Below are 9475 nucleotides of genomic sequence, written 5' to 3'. Positions count from 1 at the left end.
CTCTCTTCTCACTCTCTCCTCTGATCTATCTCTTCACTCTCCTCCTCTGCTCTTCTCTCTTCTCTCTTCACTCTCCTCCTCTGCTCTTCTCCCTTCACTCTCCTCCTCTGCTCTTCTCTCTTCACTCTCCTCCTCTGCTCTTTTCTCTTCTCTCTCCACTCTCCTCCTCTGCTCTTCTCTCCGCTCTCCTCCTCTGCTCTTCTCTCCGCTCTCCTCCTCTGCTCTTCTCTCTTCTCTCTCCGCTCTTCTCTTTTCTCTCTCCACTCTCCTCCTCTGCTTTTTTCTCTTCTCTCTTCACTCTCCTCCTCTGCTCTTCTCTCTTCACTCTCCTCCTCTATTCTTCTCTCTCCACTCTCCTCCTCTCCACTTCTCTCTTCACTCTCCTCCTTTGCGCTTCTCTCTTCTCTCTCCACTCTCCTCCTCTGCTCTTCTCTCTCCACTCTCCTCTGCTCTTCTCTCTCCACTCTCCTCTGCTCACTCTCCTCCTCTGCTCTTCTCTCTCCACTCTCCTCTGCTCTTCTCTCTTCACTCTCCTCTGCTCTTCTCTCTTCATTCTCCTCCTTTGCCCTTCTCTCTTCACTCTCCTCCTCTGCTCTTCTCTCTCCACTCTCCTCTGCTCTTCTCTCTTCACTCTCGTCCTCTACTCTTCTCTCTTCACTCTCCTCCTCTGCTCTTATCTCTTTACTCTCCTTCTCTGCTCTTCTCTATTTTCTCTTCACTCTCCTCCTCTGCTCTTCTCTCTCCACTCTCCTCTGCTCTTCTCTCTTCACTCTCGTCCTCTGCTCTTCTCTCTTCACTCTCCTCCTCTGCTCTTCTCTCTCCACTCTCCTCCTCTGCTCTTATCTCTTCACTCTCCTCCTCTGCTCTTCTCTCTTCTCTCTTCACTCTCCTCCTCTGCTCTTCTCCCTTCACTCTCCTCCTCTGCTCTTCTCTCTTCACTCTCCTCCTCTGCTCTTTTCTCTTCTCTCTCCACTCTCCTCCTCTGCTCTTCTCTCCGCTCTCCTCCTCTGCTCTTCTCTCTTCTCTCTCCTCCTCTGCTTTTTTCTCTTCTCTCTTCACTCTCCTCCTCTGTTCTTCTCTCTCCACTCTCCTCCTCTCCACTTCTCTCTTCACTCTCCTCCTTTGCGCTTCTCTCTTCTCTCTCCACTCTCCTCCTCTGCTCTTCTCTCTCCACTCTCCTCTGCTCTTCTCTCTCCACTCTCCTCTGCTCACTCTCCTCCTTTGCGCTTCTCTCTTCTCTCTCCACTCTCCTCCTCTGCTCTTCTCTCTCCACTCTCCTCTGCTCTTCTCTCTTCACTCTCCTCTGCTCTTCTCTCTTCATTCTCCTCCTTTGCCCTTCTCTCTTCACTCTCCTCCTCTGCTCTTCTCTCTCCACTCTCCTTCTCTGCTCTTCTCTATTCTCTCTTCACTCTCCTCCCTTGCTCTTCTCTCTTCACTCTCGTCCTCTACTCTTCTCTCTTCACTCTCCTCCTCTGCTCTTATCTCTTCACTCTCCTTCTCTGCTCTTCTCTATTCTCTCTTCACTCTCCTCCCTTGCTCTTCTCTCTTCACTCTCCTCCCTTGCTCTTCTCTCTTCACTCTCGGCAGGTAGCCTAGTGGTTAGAGCATTGGACTAATAACCAAAAAGTTTTAAGATCAAATTTCTGAGCTGACAAGGTACAAATCTGTCGTTCTGCCCCTGAACAAGGCAGTTAACCCACTGTTCCTAGGCCATCGTTGAAAATAAGAATTTGTTCTTAACTGACTTGCCTAGTTAAAAAAACTAACTCTGCTCTTCTCTCTTCACTCTCCTCCTCTGCTCTTCTCTCTCCACTCTCCTTCTCTTCTCTTGACTCGTCCAGTTTCTCCTCTCATCTTGTTCTACCTATTTTCACAGTCTTGGTCATCTGTCAAGATGGGTCTTCTTTGAGGGTAGCCATAGATAGATCTCTGTCAGCTAGACTAGAGATTCACACATTCTCTGTGTTCAATTCTTATCATGGGTATTGTCTCGGGTTCAATAAAACAAATTGGTATTCATACAGTATCACAATAATTTTTGGCTTATACATGCAGTAAAGAGGTCAATCGAACTCGACCAAAAGAATGGAAATGTCATGGAAATGCGTGGGGGAAAGATCCCAAATCTCCTCATTTCCTCCATCAAAATTAGCCTGCAATTAGGATATTGTTTATTTGTGTATTTCACACTATGTTGAGGTAAAAATCGGAGTAAAATGCTTATATGGATGTCAACCCCAATATATGTTTATGTCATCATCACCAATCAACTGCATTACAGCTAAAAACTACTTTGACTACAACCACCGATTTCTGTATGCTAGCTATGCTACCAGCTCATACGAATGGGAGTTAGCATTTAGCAGTTACTTCTTCTAAACCTGAAAAAGGACAACTTCAAAATGTTCTACATTGAAAACAGACAAATATATCAAAATCTGACTTTAGTAACCACATTGTGGGCCTGTTACAATACATCAATCATGGCTGATTTGATGAATATCCACTTTGTTAGAACAGATTTTTTTAATATGTGCCAATCCGGCATCCTTCTTCGATCCCCCACGATCTGTTTCAGTCTGTAATTCATGGTTTGATTATTATTTGTCACTTCCATGGCTTGGATTACCACTTCAGAGAGTGAATCCATGATTAATAAGCTCCACGGCTGTCAAAAACTACTTTTAGGGACACTTCAAGACCCAATAGTCTGACTCTTCACTCTAACAAACTCCAATGAAAAAATAATTGGGAGTCTTTTTCCTTTAAGGGATAAGAAAAAGCTCAGTACTTCTGATACAGCTCTGCCGTCTTCATCAATGGGATGAATAACATCAGGCATTTATCACCACCAGCACAACCACACATCACCATATATTTTACACATATAGAGCTTAAAGCTGTAGAATCTAACTCTGAGGTTCTTAATTGTTTCTAAGCTAAGATTATGTTTTATACTTTATTTCATTACTTAGAACTACATAGCTAATTCACCATAAAGTAACTATTTGTCAGAAAGGATTGTCTTTCTCTTCCTATTGTGTTTTTATCACATGCTGGACTGATAATTACATTTACATCATTTAGCAGACGCTCTTATCCAGAGCGACTTACAGTAGTGAATGCATACATTTCATACATTTTTTTTTTTTTTTTTTTCCTGTGCTGGCCCCCCGTGGGAATCGAACCCACAACCCTGGTGTTGCAAACACCATGCTCTACCAACTGAGCCACAGATACAGCTGCTTATATGTCCCTCTCTCTCTTCAGTTCAGAACATACAGTTGTTTATATGTCCGTCTCTCTCTTCAGCTCAGAACATACAGTTGTTTATATGTCCCTGTCTCTCTTCAGTTCAGAACATACAGTTGTTTATATGTCCCTGTCTCTCTTCAGCTCAGAACATACAGTTGTGTATATGTCCCTGTCTCTCTTCAGCTCAGAACATACAGTTCTTTATATGTCCCTGTCTCTCTTCAGCTCAAAACATAGTCATTTTATGTCCCTGTCTCTCTTCAGTTCAAAACATAATCATTTTATGTCCCTGTCTCTCTTCAGTTCAGAACATACAGTTGTTTATATGTCCCTGTCTCTCTTCAGCTCAGAACATACAGTCATTTATATGTCCCTCTCTCGGAACACGTGCAAAGCCGAAGACAGCTCACGTTCAGAGTTGTGAGATAACAATGTGATTCATTTAACCTTGGCCCAGTACTTTTGTAATTCTACACCAAAGTACCTCTTGAATGGGTGTGATAAAAGGCTACAGTAGATAAAGCCGGTACATCTTCATCTCACGCCTGTTACTTCAGCATCCATTTTCAAGGTTGTCATCCTTTTCAAAGTGTGTGGCGAGATGGACTTGCTTAGATAGAGGGAGAAAGAAATAACACTTCACATATCTCCCCATGCTCTGACTCCGTTGAGGTTAAGGTTTTCAAATGGATTTCTTTATGCTCGTGGTGCTGAATGAGTCAGTTAATCACTCTATGTAGACTATTTACCCTTGGCCAACCGTCTGTATTGTAGGCAGAAAGACTTCACAGGCCCCGTAGACACACATACAGAGGCAGAAAGACTTCACAGGCCCCGTAGACACACATACAGAGGCAGAAAGACTTCACAGGCCCCGTAGACACACATACAGAGGCAGAAAGACTTCACAGGCCCTGTAGACACACATACAAAGGCAGAAAGACTTCACAGGCCCCGTAGACACACATACAGAGGCAGAAAGACTTCACAGGCCCCGTAGACACACATACAGAGGCAGAAAGACTTCACAGGCCCTGTAGACACACATACAGAGGCAGAAAGACTTCACAGGCCCCGTAGACACACATACAAAGGCAGAAAGTCTTCACAGGCCCTGTAGACACACATACAGAGGCAGAAAGACTTCACAGGCCCTGTACACACACATACAAAGGCAGAAAGACTTCACAGGCCCCGTAGACACACATACAGAGGCAGAAAGACTTCACAGGCCCTGTACACACACATACAAAGGCAGAAAGACTTCACAGGCCCCGTAGACACACATACAGAGGCAGAAAGACTTCACAGGCCCCATAGACACACATACAGAGGCAGAAAGACTTCACAGGCCCCGTAGACACACATACAGAGGCAGAAAGACTTCACAGGCCCTGTACACACACATACAGAGGCAGACAGACTTAACTGTTTTTTCAAGAATGTGGTCTGTCCTTTCAGCACAAAGGCCCATGCTTTCAGCACAAAGGCCCTACCTAAGTTTGGTAATATTTCTCAGTCCTTAAACTAAGACCATACTGTGTTGTATCATGTTAGAAAAACAAGTGAACATCAAAAGTAATTCGTACAACAGAAGGTGTTGACTCCTACATCTTTTTCCTTTGGCTGTCCATATGGAAACAGCGTGAGTAACTTGTAAAAAGCACTCTTCCCTCCTCTCATCTTTCCCCTCATGTGTAGCTATTTTGCATGCTTTTCCTTGATCTGCCTCAAAATTTCAATACCTCAGTCGGGTAAGTTTCCATATATCCACAAGCGTCTCTCCTCCCAGCTCCCTACCTGAGCGGGAGAGGCAGATCTGAATAATTATTCTATCTTCTTCTCCGGCAATGGGCTAGGGAGAAATATGGAGCAGGGGAATAGGCATTCTCACTGGCTTTTCACGGCAAGCATGCACAACTAGTAAAGCTTCAGTTGATTTTTTAACAATCTTCAGACCTTGAAGGGATTCATATCTCTGCCAAACTTGATGAATGTGGAACTGCACTGTCTTATTTTGGGAGAAAAAACATTGAATTAGCAATGAATATGACTGCGGGACAGAAATTGCAAGCCTGTGTTCAGTCAAACCCACATCAGTGCTACATTGGATGATGAAACATCCCTTAATCATTGAATTAAATTAAAGTAACGACAACAAAAAGAGGAAAAAGTTATGCATGCGTTTGCAATTCTAAGTGTAGGATGAATGTTATGCACAAGAATCTTTTCAAGAAATAATGCAGATTGATAGGTTAAAGACAGGATGATTGAATGTACAGGAGTGTCTTACCTTATGAAATACACATAGTATTCCAACACACATGCATGTGTGAGTCTGTTCCTGCCTGTGTATAAAATGCTTGATTGAGACTGTAGGAGTGACTTAGCGTATGAACACACACACATCGTCACATATGAGCATCAATAGAGTTTTTTTCCCTCCACACTGGTTTTTGGGAGCAAAGCGTAGGGGTTACCCGTAAACAGAGTTTGAAATGTACCGAATCAGACGTCCAAGCTTTGAGCAGCGCTTCGACAGTGACTGTGACTATAGCCAGAGGCTAATTGCTAACCCAACCGCGTTCCCATTCGCCTGAGTGGATTCATACATACGCTTATTTTTAGATTAGTGTCAGGAGGCTAATAGAGAATGAGCATAAACAGGACTATTTGCCTCTAATGCTAACATTTACTATGATAAAACCATCAGAATATAAAGGCTTTTGTGTCTTGTTTAGAACACGATTACTAGAGCATAGAGAAATAGAATAGTCATCAGGGTGATTTCGTCCATTAGTTTGGACATGGACTTTTAACTAAACAGTGATAAGGGTCCAGTTTTAGTTTTGGGGCTTTCTGCTGTGTCACATTATTTATTCCTTCCTTTTGATATTTGAATGAACGAACAAACAAACAAACAATTAAATGAATTCACTGACAGGTTGCAAACCATATGTAGCTTGTTGCAGAATTTCCTCTCCCACCCCTGAGCCAGAATCCTGCATTGGGTCCGATACTGTATATATTAGAAACTGACCCGTGCAGGACTCTACCCTGAGCCCTCTGAGATGCCAAGAAACAATCAATAGTGGGAGATGAATTGTAATAAGCTAGAAAATCTCCCACTGCTGTTTTTCAGGTCTAATGTCTGCTGCCTGTCTGTCCTAAAGAATGCCACTTTAGTCAGGGTTCTATTCAATAGCAATCGTTGAGTTAATAGAACATAAAACAATGACTACTCTTACCTCACGTGCTGACAGCAGGGCTGCCATTAGACACTTGAACCATGACCCTGTTGGCACTTTAAGGGGGAAATTGTAGCGGAGAATAAGAATATATATTGGCATTCCCATGACTTATTTGCACTGCCAGTAGAGGAAATGAAATATGTGTGGACATTGGCCTCCATTAGAGGTAAATGAAATGTGGACATGTCTCCGGAGTCAGAGTTCTACATGACCTACTGTACAATAGCACTCCTCCATCTTTTTTATTGACAAACAAAACAACCAATGAAAAATATTGTTTTCATACGGTGCTATCCGGAAGAGTTTTGTAAAAGGGAAAGTCTGTCTGCCGTAGCCTCGAGACTGCACAAATCAGATTGATATGATTTTGGCAGGCCTTGTCACAATAACCCATTTATGAAGCATAACACAGTATATAATTCACAAGCAATTACTGCACCTTTTTTTTTTACAGATCCTCGAGCCACCTACAGTTCAATGTCATCTGTCAATGCATTCCTTTTACAAAAGCTCTTCTTCCTGTTGCTTCTAGCCTAAGGCATAAAGTAAAGCTTTTGGCCTTCTGGATTGAGATTCCTTGAGGCAGAAAGGAGCATTGGTGATAAGCTGCTGAATTCAAGGTCCATACCCAGGATGATCTTGAATGTAAAACCCTTGTATGTGGCCTGTAATTAATGAAACGCCAGTAGATCTACTTTGAGATTAATGAAACGCCAGTAGATCTACTTTGAGATTAATGAAACGCCAGTAGATCTACTTTGAGATGAATGAAATGCCAGTAGATCTACTTTGAGAATAATGAAACGCCAGTAGATCTACTTTGAGAATAATGAAACGCCAGTAGATCTACTTTGAGATGAATGAAATGCCAGTAGATCTACTTTGAGATGAATGAAATGCCAGTAGATCTACTTTGAGATTAATGAAATGCCAGTAGATCTACTTTGAGATGAATGAAACGCCAGTAGATCTACTTTGAGATTAATGAAACGCCAGTAGATCTACTTTGAGATGAATGAAACGCCAGTAGATCTACTTTGAGATTAATGAAATGCCAGTAGACCAACTTTGAGATGAATGAAATGCCAGTAGATCTACCTTGAGATTAATGCAATGGCTTGTTTTAGTTTTTACAGTAACTCACTAAAAGAGAGGTGCGCTCATTTGCATCCATACCAAATGCAAAGACACTGTACATTGATACCAAAAAATGTAACATTACCAATAATCAAACAATTTGTCAGCATTAGAGCAATGTGCGGATTCTTCAGTCTTTTGTCATCCATATCATCCACTTTCATCCACTATCATCCACTATCGTCCACTGTCATCCACTGTCATCCACTGTCATCCACTATCATCCACTGTAATTTACTGTCATCCACTATCATCCACTGTCATCAACTGTCATCCACTATAATCCATATCATCCACTGTCATTTACTGTCATCCACATCATCCACTGTCATCCACTGTCATCCACTATCATCCACTATCATCCACATCATTCTCATGCCACTGCTTGGAACACAGATTTGTGTTTTGGAGGGGCTTTTTGCATATGTCAAGGGTCAGGTCAGCCTGTCACAATGGATCGTTAAGGGCTTGTAAGTAAGCATTTCACGGTAAGGATTACACCTGTTGTATTCGACGCATGTGACAAATAGATTTGATTTGATTTGAGAGTATCCCATGTGAGAGCACTAATCTGGCCCCATGAAAACCTTTCAAGTGTCTGACATTCTGTTGAAAGCTGTCATTCTGCCGTGTCTCTGTTGTCACCATGTAACTGGGGCTGATTTCCAATCTTATCATTCATTCATACCAGAGCCCCGCACCATCATCATTATCGAGAAATATTCGGGGAATATTTTTTACATCATATCAACATGATTTTGCTGGGGGGGCTCTGGATCCCGAGGATGGTATGGTGATTCATCGCTGTGCAGATGCGATTTGCCATGCATTTATTCATGTTGAAGAAGGTAGGACTTGGATATAATCAAAACCTGCGCCCACTCAGTAATCATAAATTACTGAGGGTGTCTGCTCTTTCATTACAATATGTCGTTGCTCTGGATTCTGTTTCTAAAGGAATCTACTTTGTAAGCTGTGTGGGTAATTGGAAGCTTGAGAGTGGGTCAACCCGTGATTATGTCTGTGATTGGTTCAATCAACGCATTGCCCAACCATCTAATCATCTATGTAAAGAGCCACAGAGTCGCAGTATAAAAAAATGTAGTCACGTTTGTTACAATCAAAGGGCTGATTGGAGTGCAGAACGGTTAAGAATGAGCATTAATGTTGTTGTTTTTGACCGAGTCAGAGCAGAGGTATTGTTAGACTGGCCCGTCATCGTTTAAGTCTAGGTGGTTCCATTCTGTAGCATCACTTGAACCTATGTGACAAAAGTATAGATGAACTACAGATATGACAGTATATCATGTCAGATGCATTGATACACAAAGCAAGCTAATTGTTGCTGGCTTATCAGTCAGCTAAATATCTACTCTAAGTTGATGAATAGGTATACAGTGGCTTCAGAAAGCATTCACACCCATTGACTTTTTACACATTTTGTTGTGTTACTGCCTGAATTTAAAATGGATTCAATTTAGATTTTGTGTCACTGACCTACACACAATATCCCATAATGTCAAAGTGGAATTATGTTTAAAGACATTTTTACAAATTAATAAAAACTGAAGAGCTGAAATGTCTTGAGTCAATAAGTATTCAACCTTTTTGTTATAGCGATCCTAAATAAGTTCAGGATTTTTTTTTTGCAAGTCACATAATAAATTGCATGGACTCACTCTGTGTGCAATAATAGTGTATAACATGATTTTTCAATGACTACATCATCTCTGTACCCCACACATACAATTATTTTTAAGGTCCTCAGTCGAGCAGTGAATTTCAAACACAGATTCATCCACAAAGACCAGGGAGGTTTTCCAATGACTCGC

At 42.0% G+C, this 9475-nt stretch overlaps 1 protein-coding gene across 1 annotated transcript in view; it reads left to right on the top strand.

Moving 5' to 3' along the window:
* The window catches only part of grm8b (glutamate receptor, metabotropic 8b), a 212374-nt gene that overhangs the window by 182236 nt on the left and 20663 nt on the right, over positions 1–9475 (top strand). The gene's annotated exons all lie outside the window — the stretch shown is intronic.

The sequence above is a fragment of the Salmo trutta genome, chromosome 4 (assembly GCF_901001165.1).
Source record: "Salmo trutta chromosome 4, fSalTru1.1, whole genome shotgun sequence".
NCBI classification, from domain to species: domain Eukaryota; kingdom Metazoa; phylum Chordata; class Actinopteri; order Salmoniformes; family Salmonidae; genus Salmo; species Salmo trutta.
The sequence above is the reverse complement of the archived record's forward strand: the minus strand, read 5'-3'. Positions and strand labels throughout refer to the sequence as shown.